A 16656-nucleotide genomic window follows, 5' to 3' on the forward strand; every position below is an offset into this window, starting at 1 on the left:
ATGTTTAATTTTATAAGGAAGGGGAGGGGGCTAATTCAAAAACCTGCCTGGTCACGTGAATAGACCACTGTCTAACGTGCGTCCTACACCTGGCGGGAGGAACACAGGCCTCGGCAGCAGACAGTACCACCTGACTGGAAGCAACCTTACTCCAAGTGGAATGGTTAGTATGTAAAATAACTATTGTAGCCTAGTTATCTTTGTTGGACTTTTTAATACCCAAAAGCTTGCAGATAATTTGTTGACGCAGCTTTTTTCCGTCTAATGTTACTGTTTGAACTTGTGCATTGTGTTAATACACTAACAATAGCTAACTAACGTTACTCAAAAAAAAAAGTGTCAGCTGAATGGCTCACATACCGGCGAGTTTGCTCGACTGTATCATTTAATATAAATGTAATTTTACACAATAGAAAAGCGATTCAACCGCTGTCGGGGCAAAGGAGTCTAGTACTCGCTCCCTCTCACTCACTCTCAGGCCGGTGTTCTGAAATATTCGGTGTCTGAGATTTTCGGTGACGCTGGGCGGAGCTTACATGAATATTCATGTGTTTCTGTTTCGCGTTAAAGCGACTCTGATAATATTAGTACGTTTTCACCGATCACACAAAAACTGTTCAACAAGGTAGGTTAATTACGTTTCAGCTTCTAACGAAGATAAGCAAATGTTGAATATAATTGTTCGTTTGTGCACAAAATGTTATTGTTTGCTGTTTTAAATGTTTACTCAACGATTACAGCCACTGATGCCAGAAGCAGCCTATCGTTAGAATACGCTACAAGTAAATGGGCCAGTAGCTGTTAAATATTTTCTCATATTCCTCTGTTTTGCTATTAAAAGTATGTCATTTGAAGTTGTGTAGCATATGGTGGCACAAACTTGCTCACTGTATTGTAAGACTGTAAGGTGAGAAATGAAGAACGATATAAAGACTCTTATGTGTAGTAACAACTATTTAACTTTTTTTTTTTTCCTCCTTAAAAAAGGTGTCACATGGAAGTGCATGACAGCCTACAGTTCATGTGGAGAAGCTGTTTGTTTGGAATTAATATATCTATTACAAATCAGCAGAGTTTTGATACTTCTGCCTGTTATTTTTTTCCTATAGCTTACAGAAGCTCTTCTAATGGGGAGACTTATATTTTTGTCAAGTTATATATGAGGCCACTATTGCACACATACATGAAGACATGCGTAAACGTTCTCAGAATTAACTTTTGCTTTTTTATCTGATGCAGGGGATGGTGGATGTGTACTTTATCAGTGTAATAGTTAAAAAACTTGTATAGCCTACTATTTGATACAAATGTTGTATTATTTAACCAGTTTTAAAGTTTTTACTACATTTTGTTCCTGAAATCCACACTTTTGGAATCAAGATAATCAAAGGTAATCAAACCAAGCACAACCTAATAAAACATGTTTCATGGATAAAGAGTTTTGTAAAAAAGATCATGTTGGTGGATATTCCACTAATATTAAAAACATGTGGGTCATTCTTGAATGGCTTATTCTGCAGTGGTATAAACAATATGATCCCATTGATTTGGAAGCATGTTTATTCTCCCAACATTTAGACTGATTTCATTGAGTTTGTTCATGGTGCATAAATTTCTGTTTGCCATTTCTTGTTCATATAGGAATTTACTTTAATAATGTATTTAATAATTTACTTACAACAGAAATCATATAACATTTGCTTATGTTGATCAGTAGGCCTATCCCTGAACACATATACAAGTTGTTACATCCTCGTGTAGCTTTCACCTGTTTTTTTTTTTTTTTTCAAAACATGACCATGTATTTTATATTTATACAGGTGTGTAGTAAATGTCATTTATGTAATGCCTTCACCACATCGGTTAATAAAACTTTTAAACACCGAACCAGTTGAAGTCTTTATTCAGCAAAAGCAATCTACTTTTATCTTTGAAATGAAAATATACAAATTACTGTATGTTTTGATATAGCCACTTTCTATTTAAACTACAAAACATTTTAATTGTTATAAGTTTGTAGAAATAAGCAAAAAATTGTTAAAGCACTGCAAGGTTGTGGATTTCAAAACTTGACCAATACACATTTGAGTCAAAATGATTTTCAAGTGCACCACAATGTGTATATGATTAAAAACAATAATAAATTGTATAAAGACATTTGTACATTTTTGTTTAACTATATAGTGCATATATAGTGCATTTTATCTACTAAATGTATATTTTTTTTAGACAAATAAATAAATAAATACAGAGATTAAGAATGTTTATATTCCAGTTCATGTGTGCATTAAAAAAAAAATCATCTTTTGCTTTGTAATTAAAAACATTTTTTTGAATGATTGAGCAAACGATTAGGAATGACACAGAATAATCATCATACATTTTATTATGGCACAACAGATACATTTTGGAACAGTTATTAAACGACACATTTTAAGGACTCTTAATATTATAAAAATGCTTAATTGTTGTAGGCTCATTTGGAGCATAGCCTACCTCAGGTAAATCATTACGACAATCACAATCTTTAAATTATTTTGCATATTAACAATAGTAATAAAAACAACAATACACTAAGCATAATGTCATTCTACGCTAAAACATACCTTTTTGAAAATCGTTTATGTTTCAGTGACAACGTACTAATATTTTCAGAGACCCTTTAACGCGAAACAGGAAACTCATGAATATTCATGTAAGCTCCGCCCAGCGTCACCGAAAATCTCAGACACCGAATATTTCAGAACACCGGCTACACACTGGCTGCGTCGCGTGAGCGTGTCAGCCTGCGTGGCGTGTCCGTTTATATTTAGGCTCACATGTTAACAGGTTAGAGTTTACTGCCTGCTAGAAATAGAACCGACGCCAATTTTTCACACGACACGCAAGCGTGTTGGAAGCGTTTCCAGGAAAAATATAAAAGGAAAAGATGTTATGTAATTTTGACACAAATACATATTAATAAATGGCACACTGATGTTTGAAAGTCTCTAGGTTTTGACATATACAGATAATATTAATATTAAATAATTATTTTCAAATATTGCACCTGTGAATACAGAACGGAATATTTTGTTGAAGTGAGTCCTTGAGCTAAAATTTTTCCTGTTTCTATTTTTACAGATCCTTGTGGTGTGAGGATGCTGTGGAAGTGTAAGTACTGTGAGTTTCTGTGTGAGAAAAGGGGTTACCTTTTGAAACATTATCGGTTAAAACACGGAAACTATGGTAGAACTGTCCCATTTCCCTGCTTAATACACCAAAAATGTGTGTGCACATTCAAATCCATTAATGCACTTAAGGTCCACTTAGCAAAGATTCACCACAAAACCCAGGCTGCACAACTGAGTGAAACTCCTGAATTAACCTTTCACTGTCAGTCATGTGATTTTTCTGCACCCTGCACAGAAACAGTATTTCTCACTCACCTGCGCAGTACACATTTAAAGGTAAATCACAGAGTCCAGTGTCCATATAATGGCTGTTACTTTCACACAGATGTGTATTCTACATTTAATGCACACAGAAGTAAGGAGCACAGAACACACAACTGGAGGATGTTCAGGCCAGAAATAGTCTCTAATGAAATGGCCCAAGAAGAACATGAGCCTCCAAATGACACCCTTGAATCAGAAGACAGTGAGGATTCTACCATTGAAGATCTTAATGATCTAGAGAAACAGCTGGAGCACAACCTAGCAGCTCTTTTTTTAAAGATGCAAACGGTCCTACACATTCCAGAAAGTACGGTACAAGAAGTCATACAACAGCTGTTACAGATGTGTGAACTATCCCAGCCACTGCTGCATAATGCACTCAAAGACATTCTGAAACAACAGACAGATGTAGATGATTCAGTTGTGGAAGAGTTAGTCAGGGCTGCCGCAAAGAGCAATGTGATCATGAAATTCTGTGGCAAGGATGGCCCCTTATCAACAACAAAAAGGAGAGCAGCATATGTGAATAAAAACTTCACAGAGGTTAAACCAGTGGAGTACATTATTGAAAGAGGAAAAAAATCTAGTGCTGTATATGTTCCTTTGCATCCAATGCTACAGAAGATGTTGCATAGGGCAGATATTTTGGACAAAGCTCTTCCCGTCCAAAAGCATGTGCAACATGAGTACAGTTCATACAGAGATGGCTCGTACTGTAATGACAATCATATCACAATGCTACTCTATTAGTTGTATAATTCAATCCAAACATTGCTTGGTTTTTTTTAAGCTTTCTTATAGATCATTTATTTGTTTTTCATTTTAGCTAGCTAACTTGTGGTACTGTGTTTAATTCCCAAAAGACTACAGAGCCAACATCGATCCGGACACAGGTGCTCAGAGGGCTTCCTATCATCCTTGGGGACAACCCCACAAACTTCTTCAAAGCAGGCTTTGTAAGTAAGCTCTTGGTTTCTTATAATTTTACCATTATTTTTTTTCACCATGACACTCTTATATTGATTAAAGTTGTTTTTCAAATGAGAAATATAATGTAATGATTGTGCTCTTCTGTTATTCTTTATTTAGGAATCAGATGATGATGATTCTTTTTGTGACCTCGACGTTGGGATACTTCTTATTGAGCATGAAGGTGCTGTGCTCACATCTTCCCAGCATCTCAGTCCAGCCTCGCTGAAAATCATCATTGAGGGAGAAGTCGTGATGAACAACATTCCAGATCTGCCAAAAGCAATGTGCATTCTGTTTGGACTCACTTATGCATTCCATCTTAACTACCCCAAGACAATGAAGCTCACATTTCAGTTCATCCAACAGGTATTGCTCTTGTTAGGCCACACTGACCTAAAGCCAAAGCTACAGAGTTTGAAAAATCAGCACGCAATGTAGTCAAGTCTACTGTAATAAGCTGTTGACTTTTTTTTTTACTTTCTTACCTGTGGTGTAAATCTTTTTATTTTCTGTAAAAACACACACAAGCGGACCAACAGACACGCGTAAAACGCAGACACACACACAAACAACAGACACATTCAGTACCCACACACAATACACATACAACACAGACACGTACAAAACCCACAAACAACACTGACACACCTACACACACTTGAAAGCTGAAGGAAGGAAGCATGCTGAAGGATGTGACTTGTGTGATAATTAAAACTGAGAGGAGTTGTAGTAGAAAGACATAAGACATTGTTGTTTAAGTTCTTCACGTTTATGTAGATGGAATTAGTTATTGTTCTGATATGTTGTTGGTTCATGTTATGTTCTCCCTTCATTTAGGCAGATGAAACATCCTGTTTGTTTGCGTTTTTTGTACATTTGAGTCGGTGTTTCTTGTCAATTTTGTTTTGTTTATGGATTTACCACTTCAATCTCAGGGGACATCAATGTTTTTTTCTTGTAAATTTGTGACACATTCAACACGCACACACTGCCAACACAGACACGGACAACACACACACACAACACACATGGACAACACACACGGACAACACCCACACACACAGCAAAACACAGACATCAGTGTTTTTTTTCTTGTAAATTTGTGACACATTCAACCAGCAACACAGACACGGACATGGACAACACAGACACAATGTTTCAATTATTTGAAATGACCCACACACACAAACAAACATATACGACACCCTCACACAATTGTTTCAATGATTTGAAATGACCTTTTTCAGATTAATCATTTTAGATTGAACGTGTTGATGTTGACCTGATGTTAAGTTTGTCATAAGATTGGCTGTGTTTTACCATTTTTCTTACAAATAAAATGCATGCAGCATTTAGAGGTGTTTCTTTTTTTCCATCCTATTTAATTGAAACAATGTTTTTTAACATTTTTAAAAAAAATCAAAAGCTAAATAAATTAGAGGAAAATACAGTAATTGTGTTAAATGCTTATTTAAAAAAAAAAATAAAAAAAAACAACAAACTTAGGGATCCATGTTAATACAACTCAACATGTTTAGTTTCAGCTTGTGTAAAAACTAAAGTGGTATAAGGCAACTGTGCAAAGAGAAACATTGTAAGTCAAGCAGCAGCCTGGGGAACAGTGCAAGGGCGTAATGCTTTTTCTACTGTACAGACCGTATTTTCTATCGCTCTACACCAACACTACACCTAAACCCCTCACTTTCAAAATTCTCTACTACATACAAACATTTTCAAAAAGCTTCATTCTGTGTGATTTACTAGCTTGTTTACCCGTGGAAACCTCAATTTTGGTCCCCACCGAGACACAAGTCCCCATGAGTCTGTGTGTATTCAGGTTTTAGTCCCAACCAGAATAGAAAAACAGGTACACAGGGTCCCTTCTCACGAGAGCTGAGATGATTCAGATCCAGCTTCAGGACAGATGGAGAGACAGTAACTCCAAACACTGACAATCCCCTTACCAAAAAGTAGTATACTTCAAGTTTACTTTGTTAAGTATACTTAAGTAAAGTTCAAGTATACTTTTAAGTATACTTTAAGTATAACAGTAGCAAACTTTGAGTACACAACTAGTTTACCTCTATGTTTGTAGTTTGTACTGCAATTATACTAAATGCGAACTTATAGGTATACTGACAATTTACTAATTAAATACTTTTACACTTTGAAGTATAGTCTCAGTAAACTACTAGTTTGAAACTTCTTCTTCTTCACTTGTGTTTTTTTGGAAATTCTATGCAGAAGATGTGTACTAGCAGCCTCTACCGTATAGCAATGAAAACATGAATTGTAGGAGCACAAGTATAGCACAAATATATTTAGACTTTTTGTAAGTATAACTCAAGTATACTTAAATGTCTTTTTAAGTTTATTTCTGAGGAGTATGTAAAGCCCATTTCTGAGAAGTACATAAAAAGTAAACTAAAAGCATACTTTCCTATTTTTTAGTTTAAAATAAGTATACTAATAGCACACTTGAATAAACTTCTTTTTCGTAAGGGTCAGCATGACAGGCAGACGTGTGTTTATCACTGGAACTACGTCAGGTGAACAATTCGACATATTTGACATATTCTTAAAAGAATTTGACATATTCTTAAAAGAAGTCAAAAGGGACTTTATATCAGATGAAAACATTCTAAAGTTAGGTTTGCAGTGAATGGCTCTGGCTTTATGAAGGTTAAATTTACTCAGAAGACAAAGCAATAAAACAATATTTTCCAGATTAATGTCCTTGGAATGAAAATCTGACAAAAAAGCTAGATTCTGTTATTTCTATCATTTTGTTAAAGCAAGAAAAAATTGACATGGTTACTTCTGACCAAAAAGACTTGGAGAATGGGCAATGATAAAACAGATGTAGAATAGATTCTTCACCAGAATTACAAAATGAACACATTGAGGATATATTCTCAGAAAATCTGCTCAAAAATAAATTACAAGAGTAGTATCTAGCAATTTTGAAACTGATTTTTTTTTTTTAAATTTTACTTGGGATAAATACTCTGTGAGAAAAGGTTCATAAGTTTTATAATTCAGAGTTCGGATAACAAATCCTCCATTTAGATTGAGCTTTAGAGGGGCATCCTGGAGTTGAAGAAAGAGCATTTCTATTAAAAAAGTGCAAGTGCAAGTGTAGGAAAATATTTGTTTACACAGCCATAGTATAGATGTGCTTTAAACAAAGTTTTTAAACGGACAGGGATATTTTTAGTCACCTTATTAAAATCTCTAAGTGAAAGGAAAGAAGGTCCCCATCAGCATTGAACAAATCAAAAACTAAAAAGATATTTTGATTCACCCATTCAATGAAAAAAAGTGATTTTTTACCAGACAATATATTTTCATTGTTCCAAAGAATACATGTGTGCAGGGAGAAATTATGTTTAAAAGCAATCTTCCAGGATTCTAGGGTTTGTTTATGAAAATTTGACAGTTTAATAGGTAATTTACTACACTTAAAGTTACAGGACAATAAAAATTTAAGGCCACCACAACGTTTGAAGAATAGATTAGGGATCCAAAACCAGGGTAACTCATTATTAGATAAACAATTCTTGATCCAGTTAATTTTGAAAGTCTGTTTAATGATGCTAAAATACAGGTCCTTCTCAAAAAATTTGCATATTGTGATAAAAGTTCATTATTTTCCATAATGTAATGATAAAAATTAAACTTTCATATATTTTAGATTCATTGCACACCAACTGAAATATTTCTGGTCTTTTATTGTTTTAATACTGATGATTTTGGCATACAGCTCATGAAAACCCAAAATTCATATCTCAAAAAATTTGCATATCATGAAAAGGTTCTCTAAACGAGCTATTAACCTAATCATCTGAATCAACTAATTAACTCTAAACACCTGCAAAAGATTCCTGAGGCTTTTAAAAACTCCCAGCCTGGTTCATTACTCAAAACCGCAATCATGGGTAAGACTGCCGACCTGACTGCTGTCCAGAAGGCCATCATTGACACCCTCAAGCGAGAGGGTAAGACACAGAAAGAAATTTCTGAACGAATAGGCTGTTCCCAGAGTGCTGTATCAAGGCACCTCAGTGGGAAGTCTGTGGGAAGGAAAAAGTGTGGCAAAAAACGCTGCACAACGAGAAGAGGTGACCGGACCCTGAGGAAGATTGTGGAGAAGGACCGATTCCAGACCTTGGGGGACCTGCGGAAGCAGTGGACTGAGTCTGGAGTAGAAACATCCAGAGCCACCGTGCACAGGCGTGTGCTTTTGAACCAGAAACAGCGGCAGAAGCGCCTGACCTGGGCTACAGAGAAGCAGCACTGGACTGTTGCTCAGTGGCCCAAAGTACTTTTTTCGGATGAAAGCAAATTTTGCATGTCATTCTGAAATCAAGGTGCCAGAGTCTGGAGGAAGACTGGGGAGAAGGAAATGCCAAAATGCCTGAAGTCCAGTGTCAAGTACCCACAGTCAGTGATGGTCTGGGGTGCCATGTCAGCTGCTGGTGTTGGTCCACTGTGTTTTATCAAGGGCAGGGTCAATGCAGCTAGCTATCAGGAGATTTTGGAGCACTTCATGCTTCCATCTGCTGAAAAGCTTTATGGAGAGGAAGATTTCGTTTTCAGCAGAACGACCTGGCACCTGCTCACAGTGCCAAAACCACTGGTAAATGGTTTACTGACCATGGTATTACTGTGCTCAGTTGGCCTGCCAACTCTCCTGACCTGAACCCCATAGAGAATCTGTGGGATATTGGAAGAGAAAGTTGAGAGACGCAAGACCCAACACTCTGGATGAGCTTAAGGCCGCTATCGAAGCATCCTGGGCCTCCATAACACCTCAGCAGTGCCACAGGCTGATTGCCTCCATGCCACGCCGCATTTGAAGCAGTCATTTCTGCAAAAGGATTCCCGACCAAGTATTGAGTGCATAACTGAACATAATTATTTGAAGGTTGACTTTTTTTGTATTAAAAACACTTTTCTTTTATTGGTCGGATGAAATATGCTAATTTTTTTGAGATAGGAATTTTGGGTTTTCATGAGCTGTATGCCAAAATCATCAGTATTAAAACAATAAAAGACCTGAAATATTTCAGTTGGTGTGCAATGAATCTAAAATATATGAAAGTTTAATTTTTATCATTACATTATGGAAAATAATGAACTTTTATCACAATAAAACAGCTCATTTTATTATTTTATTATTCACTAAAGGATTAAGACCACCCTCCTTATAATTTCTTATCATAGATTTCCTCTGAACACATTCTGTCTTATTTTTCCAAATAAAGCGGAATAGCAGAGAGTTAATCATTTTAATAGTTTTTTGATCAACATAAAGGGAAAAAGCAGGCTAAACTAGGCGTGAAATGCCCTCAGACTTAGTCAGCAGGACTCTCCCATAAATTGTCAAGTCTCTCTGCAGCCAGCAACACAAAATCTTTTTAATGTTATCTAGCCTTGTTTGAATATTGTGATAGGGACAGTCTGAATCAGATCTGCAGATATCAACCCCTAGATATTTTACATGACACTTAACTATAATACCTTCAACAGAATTTTTATTGGAATCATGTACATAAAAAAAATTCACTTTCCTGGGATTTACTAGTAATCCTGAAGCTTTGGAGAAAATAATAAATTAATTGAAGGCAACAGAAACTTATGAATCGTTATTAAGAAAAAGACAAGTATCGTCAGCTAACTGACTAATTATCAATGTATTCCCTTCAATATTTATACTTTCAATATTGGAGTACTTTATATGCAAACTTAATAGCTCGGTGGCTAATAGAAAAAGAAAAGGAGAGATAGGGCATCCCTAGCGAATACCTCGACCCACAGAAAACTGGGGAGAAGTGCCAGAAGCACAACTGGAAACACAACTGTTAAAACCGTTATATAGAGTACTAATTGCGTTAATAAAGGATCTACCAAAACTAAACTGATAAAGGGCTTCAAAAATAAAGGAATGCTCAAAAGTATCGAATGCTTTATAAAAGTCGGTAAAGAAAATTAATGCCTCTTTATTTATGAATTCTTAACCTAAATTATCCATAATTAATCTGATATTGTTAGAGATACATCTACCTTTTAGAAAACCAGACTGAGTGTTTGCTAATCAAGATTTGAGCTTTTCAGCATACACAGAAGCCAATAATTTATAATCAGAGTTCAAAAGAGTGATCGGGCACCAATTATGCAAAATATTGGGATCCTTATTAGGCTTAGGTATAAGACAAATGAGACCTTGTTTAATCGATTCTGCCAATTCACCATTGTTTATACGCTCAATAAGGGCTTCGTAAAGAAGATACTTGATAGAGTCCCAAAAGACTTTAAAAAATTCAAAAGGTAAGCCATCCGGCCCTGGAGATTTATTATGTGGCATTCTTTTTACTATGTCATAAAGATCATCTATAGTTAAGGGTTCCTCACGAAGTTCTCTATTGTGGTCATTAATTTTAGGATTCACACAATGAACCTTATGAAAAAATAAAGATGAAGTATCAAGATCAAAAGAAGAGGTGTTATGATTTTGATAAAAATTAGAAACACGGGAAGAGATCACGGAGGGCTCATTAGATAGCTTTTTTCCCCAAACCCAAGCCATTTTGCTCTCAATCTAATGAATGTGCCCCTTGCTTTCTCTTAAAATAAATCATCCAGACCGCTTTGTAAAGTATAAAGAGATTGCTCGTCATCTTCTCCCAGATTAGGATTCTTTAAAACTTCGCTCATCTTTCTAATTAAATCTGTAACTTATTTTTTCTATTTTTTCCAAATTTTTCAGAGAATTTTCTACATTCGACTTTAAATTGAATTGAACATTGATAAAACACTGTATAATATTGTATAAAGTATGGCCACTTAAGTTTTATAGATGGGACTGTGAGCACATCAGTCAAAAACACATTAGTTTCTGTCTGATGTGCTCACAGTCCCATCAATGAAACTTAAGTGGCCATACTTTATACAATATTATACAGTGTTTTATCAATGTTCATAAATCCCTAATGTCTTTGTTTTAAAGTATTTAAATTATTTAAAATAATTTATTTTTAAAGATTTAACAAACCATTTTAACAAGGATTTTTTTTATTGTTTTAATAATTTTAATAAATCCTATTTTTCTCTTTTTTTCTTATTTATGTATTTTTATTTAATAACTAAAAAATATTTAATAAGTATGTTTTACAGATTTAACAAAGTGAAACAAGCTAAAAGTGTCCCTGGAAACTGATCGAGAATTACTGCTGTTTATGAGACAAAAACTTTCATTTTGACATTTAAAAGTCCACTGCTGTGTTATTTGTTCTATAGTTTGCTTTTTTTTTTTCAGTAAGATTATTGTTTGTAAAACGGACAAGCTCTTAATGAAAAAGCACAGATATGTGAACATTAAGCAGTATACTTGTATAAAGTGGAGACGGAAAGTATTCAGACCCTCTTACATTTTTCACTCTTTGTTATCAGAATTGTTGACATTTTTGCACATTTATTAAAAAATTTTTCTCATTAATGTACACACAGCACCCCATATTGACAGAAAAACACAGAATTGTTGACATTTTTGCACATTTATTAAAAAAAGCAAAAACTGAAATATCACATGGTCCTAAGTATTCAGATCCTTTGCTCAGTATTTAGTAGAAGCACCCTTTTGATCTAATACAGCCATGAGTCTTTTTGGGAAAGATGCAACAAGTTTTTCACAGCTGGATTTGGGGATCCTCTGCCATTCCTCCTTGCAGATCCTCTCCAGTTCTGTCAGGTTGGATGGTAAACGTTGGTGGACAGCCATTTTCAGGTCTCTCCAGAGATGCTCAATTGGGTTTAAATCAGGGCTCTGGCTGGGCCATTCAAGAACAGTCACGGAGTTGTTGTGAAGCCACTCCTTCATTATTTTAGCTGTGTGCTTAGGGTCATTGTCTTGTTGGAAGGTGAACCTTCGGCCCAGTCTGAGGTCCTGAGCACTCTGGAGAAGGTTTTCGTCTAGGATATCCATGTACTTGGCCGCATACAACCCCCACAGCATGATGCTGCCACCACCATTCCCCACAGCTGAAAAAACACCCCCACAGCATGATGCTGCCACCACCATGCTTCACTGTTGGGACTGTATTTGAAATGTGATGAGCAGTGCCTGGTTTTCTCCACACATACTGCTTAGAATTAAGGCCAAAAAGTTCTATCTTGGTCTCATCAGACCAGAGAATCTTATTTCTCACCATCTTCAAGTCCTTCAGGTGTTTTTTCATGTGTCTTGCACTGAGGAGAGGCTTCCGTCGGGCCACTCTGCCATAAAGCCCCGACTGGTGGAGGGCTGCAGTGATGCTTGACTTTCTACAACTTTCTCCCATCTCCCGACTGCATCTCTGGGAGCTCAGCCACAGTGATCTTTGGGTTCTTCTTTACCTCTCTCACCAAGGCTCTTCTCCCCCGATAGCTCAGTTTGGCTGGACGGCCAGCTCTAGGAAGGGTTCTGGTCGTCCCAAACGTCTTCCATTCAAGGATTATGGAGGCCACTGTGCTCTTAGGAACCTTAAGTGCAGCAGAATTTTTTTTTGTAACCTTGGCCAGATCTGTGCCTTCCCACAATTCTGTCTCTGAGCTCTTCAGACAGTTATATATTAAATAAAAAATAAAAAAAAACATTTTAATTAAGGAATTCAAAAATGTTAATAAATGGCTTTTTTATTTTAAACTATTATTTATTCATTTACTATTATTTATTCATTTACTATTATACTATTTAGAATATATTATACTATTTATAGATAAGAGATCATTTAGCAGTTGTTGTTTAATTGTCCTAACGGAAAGTGTTATTCTATTTAATGGATGTTAATGACAGACACTTTCCAGTGCTGATGTTCTCTAGTGTTTTATATAGACGTGTCTCATATAAACTCAAATTCACACTAGCCTGTGTCTTCATTATCATCCACTTTCTGCTTCCCTTTAGTGTCGTGTGTTTTCTCACAGATACAGATGAGTAACACATATGAGGAGTTTCCAAACCTGCAGAAAATAACTCTCTATTAAATTCAGCATAACTTATTGTTATGCAGGTCTGTTTGCGAAGGTATGAATAGTTTCGTACAAAATATTATCCGGAGAAACGGCATGGTTCTGTCAGCTGGGAAAACAGGCTTTTGTTACACATGATCCGGCCTATTAACACTTAAACTTTGGTTTGATTCAAGTCAACTTTACCTGCAAAATCTGAATTGCACACAAATCTAATTACTGATGAACTGAGTCTTGTTGTGTCCTCATATACTGTATATGATGTTTATTGGCATGTTTTGTCAGTTGTTGTCAGTTCACTCATCAGCGTTAACTGTTCCAGTCTCTCAGGTTTTGTTTCAGCTGCTGTGGGTTATTTTAGGAGATGGACAAAGCAGGACGGGATGATTCACAAACACACGGACCGACACACAACACACACTGGGGTCAAGATGAGATGTGTTTGGTTCTGACAAGAAATGCTGTACAAGAATATTCTGGGAAAAATTAAACGGCTTTATTTATTTAAGTGAGATACAAGTGAAAGCATTTCTTATTTCCGCTGCATATTCTCTAAGATTTAAGTATTATTTCAAAGAAAAACCATAAAGCAATATTGTAAGGCCATCAAATGTCATTGAAGATGAGCAACACAGTCCAGAAGAGCTTTCATGACAGTCTCAGATTTTTATCACTGTTTCTTCATGAATATGGAAATGTTTCTTCACCTGAAGAATATGCAAAATTTTCTCATATGACCTCTAGATGGCAGCACTTAATAATACAGTTAAAAAAAGTCTAAACAATCTTTTAGTGACCATGATTACATGTACATCATTTTACAATACATATACATTTTCTGGTTATTTGTTTCTTTTACAGTTGTATCCTACTGTATAAACTGTTTTATGCTGTTTGTGCTGTATTCCAGCAGGAATTACAGTAATCACTGTAGTATTTTACATCAGTTAAATTAGCATATGCTGTTTATTTTCTTCTTTATTATTATCTTAAGTATCCAAGTGCTAATTGTTTTTTTTCTCCTGCTCTCTTCTTGATGTTTTCCAGTTTTCCATCACCAGCTTTACTTTCTATTTCCTTCAGATTATCAATCAGATAATCAATGTGCTGAAGCGTGAACAGTGAATCAGTGTTGAGCGCAATCACCTGCAGAGCATCCACACAGTAATAAGCTTCCATCACCAGCTTTACTTTCTTCTTTGCCTTCCTTAATTTTGATTATACTGTCATTAAATTTCTTCTTTGATACTCTCCAATCTTACATATGTCCTCTTCTCCGTCTTTGTCACTGGTGCATATCTTTCTCCTCATTACATATATTCACTCTTGTACCACGTGTTAGCTCTAACCGAACAGAATTTAGCACACTAAACATTTATAACCCACCATCACGCTGCACCACGAGCGATCTTTAACCCACCAGCATCCTGGATAATGACAGTTCTACTCACAGCAACATCAACTTCATACTCAAAGTTCTTATTTTCTTTAGAAACTTTCTTGTTATGCTCCAGTCTTTTCATACTCAAAGTTATTAGAATTTTTGACATATTTCTTGTTCTTCTCCAGAGCTCCTTGAGTTTTTTTCAGCTCATTTTGCTTCGGTTCCATCATTTTAACTTGTGATTTTAGATTAGAAATATTTTCCTCCAGCTGTTTCTGTTTTTGCAGCACATCTTGAGTCATCTTCAAGAATTTTGGTTTTATGCTATCAAGAAACTTGATCAATCCTGTCATTCCTCTAAAACTGAGATCCCATGCATGTTCATGTATCATTTCATATTCTTCATCAGCAGGTTCTGACTGGCAGTTGTCAAACAGGAAATACACTGGCTGATTCTGCTCATTTACTGCACACTTAATGTTAGCCTCTTTAACAGCCGTCAGGGCATTTTTAGGTGGAGCTCCAGTTGAGTGTGTGAAGAGTAAGACAATGTTTTCAGTAATATAATTTCCAAATAGAGACTGAACAGCATCAAATATGTAGATTTGTCTGTCAGAGAGACGGTTTTCAGTTGCTTTAATCACCAGACACACTGCATCTACTTCATGAATCCCTTCTGCAGACTTACTTAAACTAAGGAAACTCACAGCAATCGCTTGATCAAGATTGATTCCACGCATGTCTCCATATCCTGGAGTGTCAATAATTGTTAAATCGTTTGGACTCTCTTGTAGATAAAACTCATAAACAGTGATAATGGAGGTCTGATTGTGAACTGATGTTCGGTCGCTCTGATCATCTGTGATCTCAAACCAAACCTTGTCTTCTCTCTGAACACCCAACATGTGGTTGACCATCACATTGATCAGGGTTGTTTTCCCTGTTCCTGTTTCTCCCACCAGCAGAATAGTTTTATCAATTAAGATTCTCTCCCTTATCCCAAAGGTAATTTTTTTATATGGTTCAGACTGATCCAAATTGTCTGTACTTGTTAGCAGACGGTATCGAGCAGGATTCCCATCTTTAATTAAGATGCTTTTCTTTATCAGATCATTTTTGTTCTGTTTATAAAACAATACACAATAACAAAACACAATAAAAATATAGATGAACGTATAAATGATGAACAATATTACATTTATAAATCATAATCAAATTATATAAACATCAACATCCCTAACATTAAAGGCACTTTAATATAACTCAATCCAGAAAAGGCAAGCATAATACATTTATTTTTATTTGTAATTTCCCCCTTAAATATTAAATGACATTTTTGAGTTGTTGAATTATATTGGTTTGCATTTTGATGTTTTAAACCCCTCTCCTCGAATCTGATTGGCTAAGAGGAGTGTTGATATTTCACCAGTATCAGCACGGGGGCTGTATCACTACTCTTGTTTCTGTGCAAGACAGGTAGCATTTTTCCCAGCAAAAGGCAATGGCAGAAGAGCAAACCCATAATTGTATTTATTTATTTATTTTCTTTTTTTATTAATTTTTTCCTGTTCAAAAATTTTCTATGACATTTTCAGAGTTTTGGCCTCAGGTAGATGCATAATGTCAACAGCTCAGTGTCAGTCATGCTAACAGGGTGTTAGGCTTATGAATTTTAAATCACATTGTCAGCACACTGTAAAAAAATTAAACTACTAAGACATCAGAGATTTCTGTAATATGTTCATACATAAATAAAATACACATACAGTATAAGCAAACTGGTACAGATCAATTAGCATGTTTATGACAAGCTTTATTCCTCGGAAATAAATCTGTCTTACCTTATTTGATGGA

The sequence above is a fragment of the Cyprinus carpio genome, chromosome A24, assembly GCF_018340385.1.
Source record: "Cyprinus carpio isolate SPL01 chromosome A24, ASM1834038v1, whole genome shotgun sequence".
In the NCBI taxonomy this organism is placed as follows: domain Eukaryota; kingdom Metazoa; phylum Chordata; class Actinopteri; order Cypriniformes; family Cyprinidae; genus Cyprinus; species Cyprinus carpio.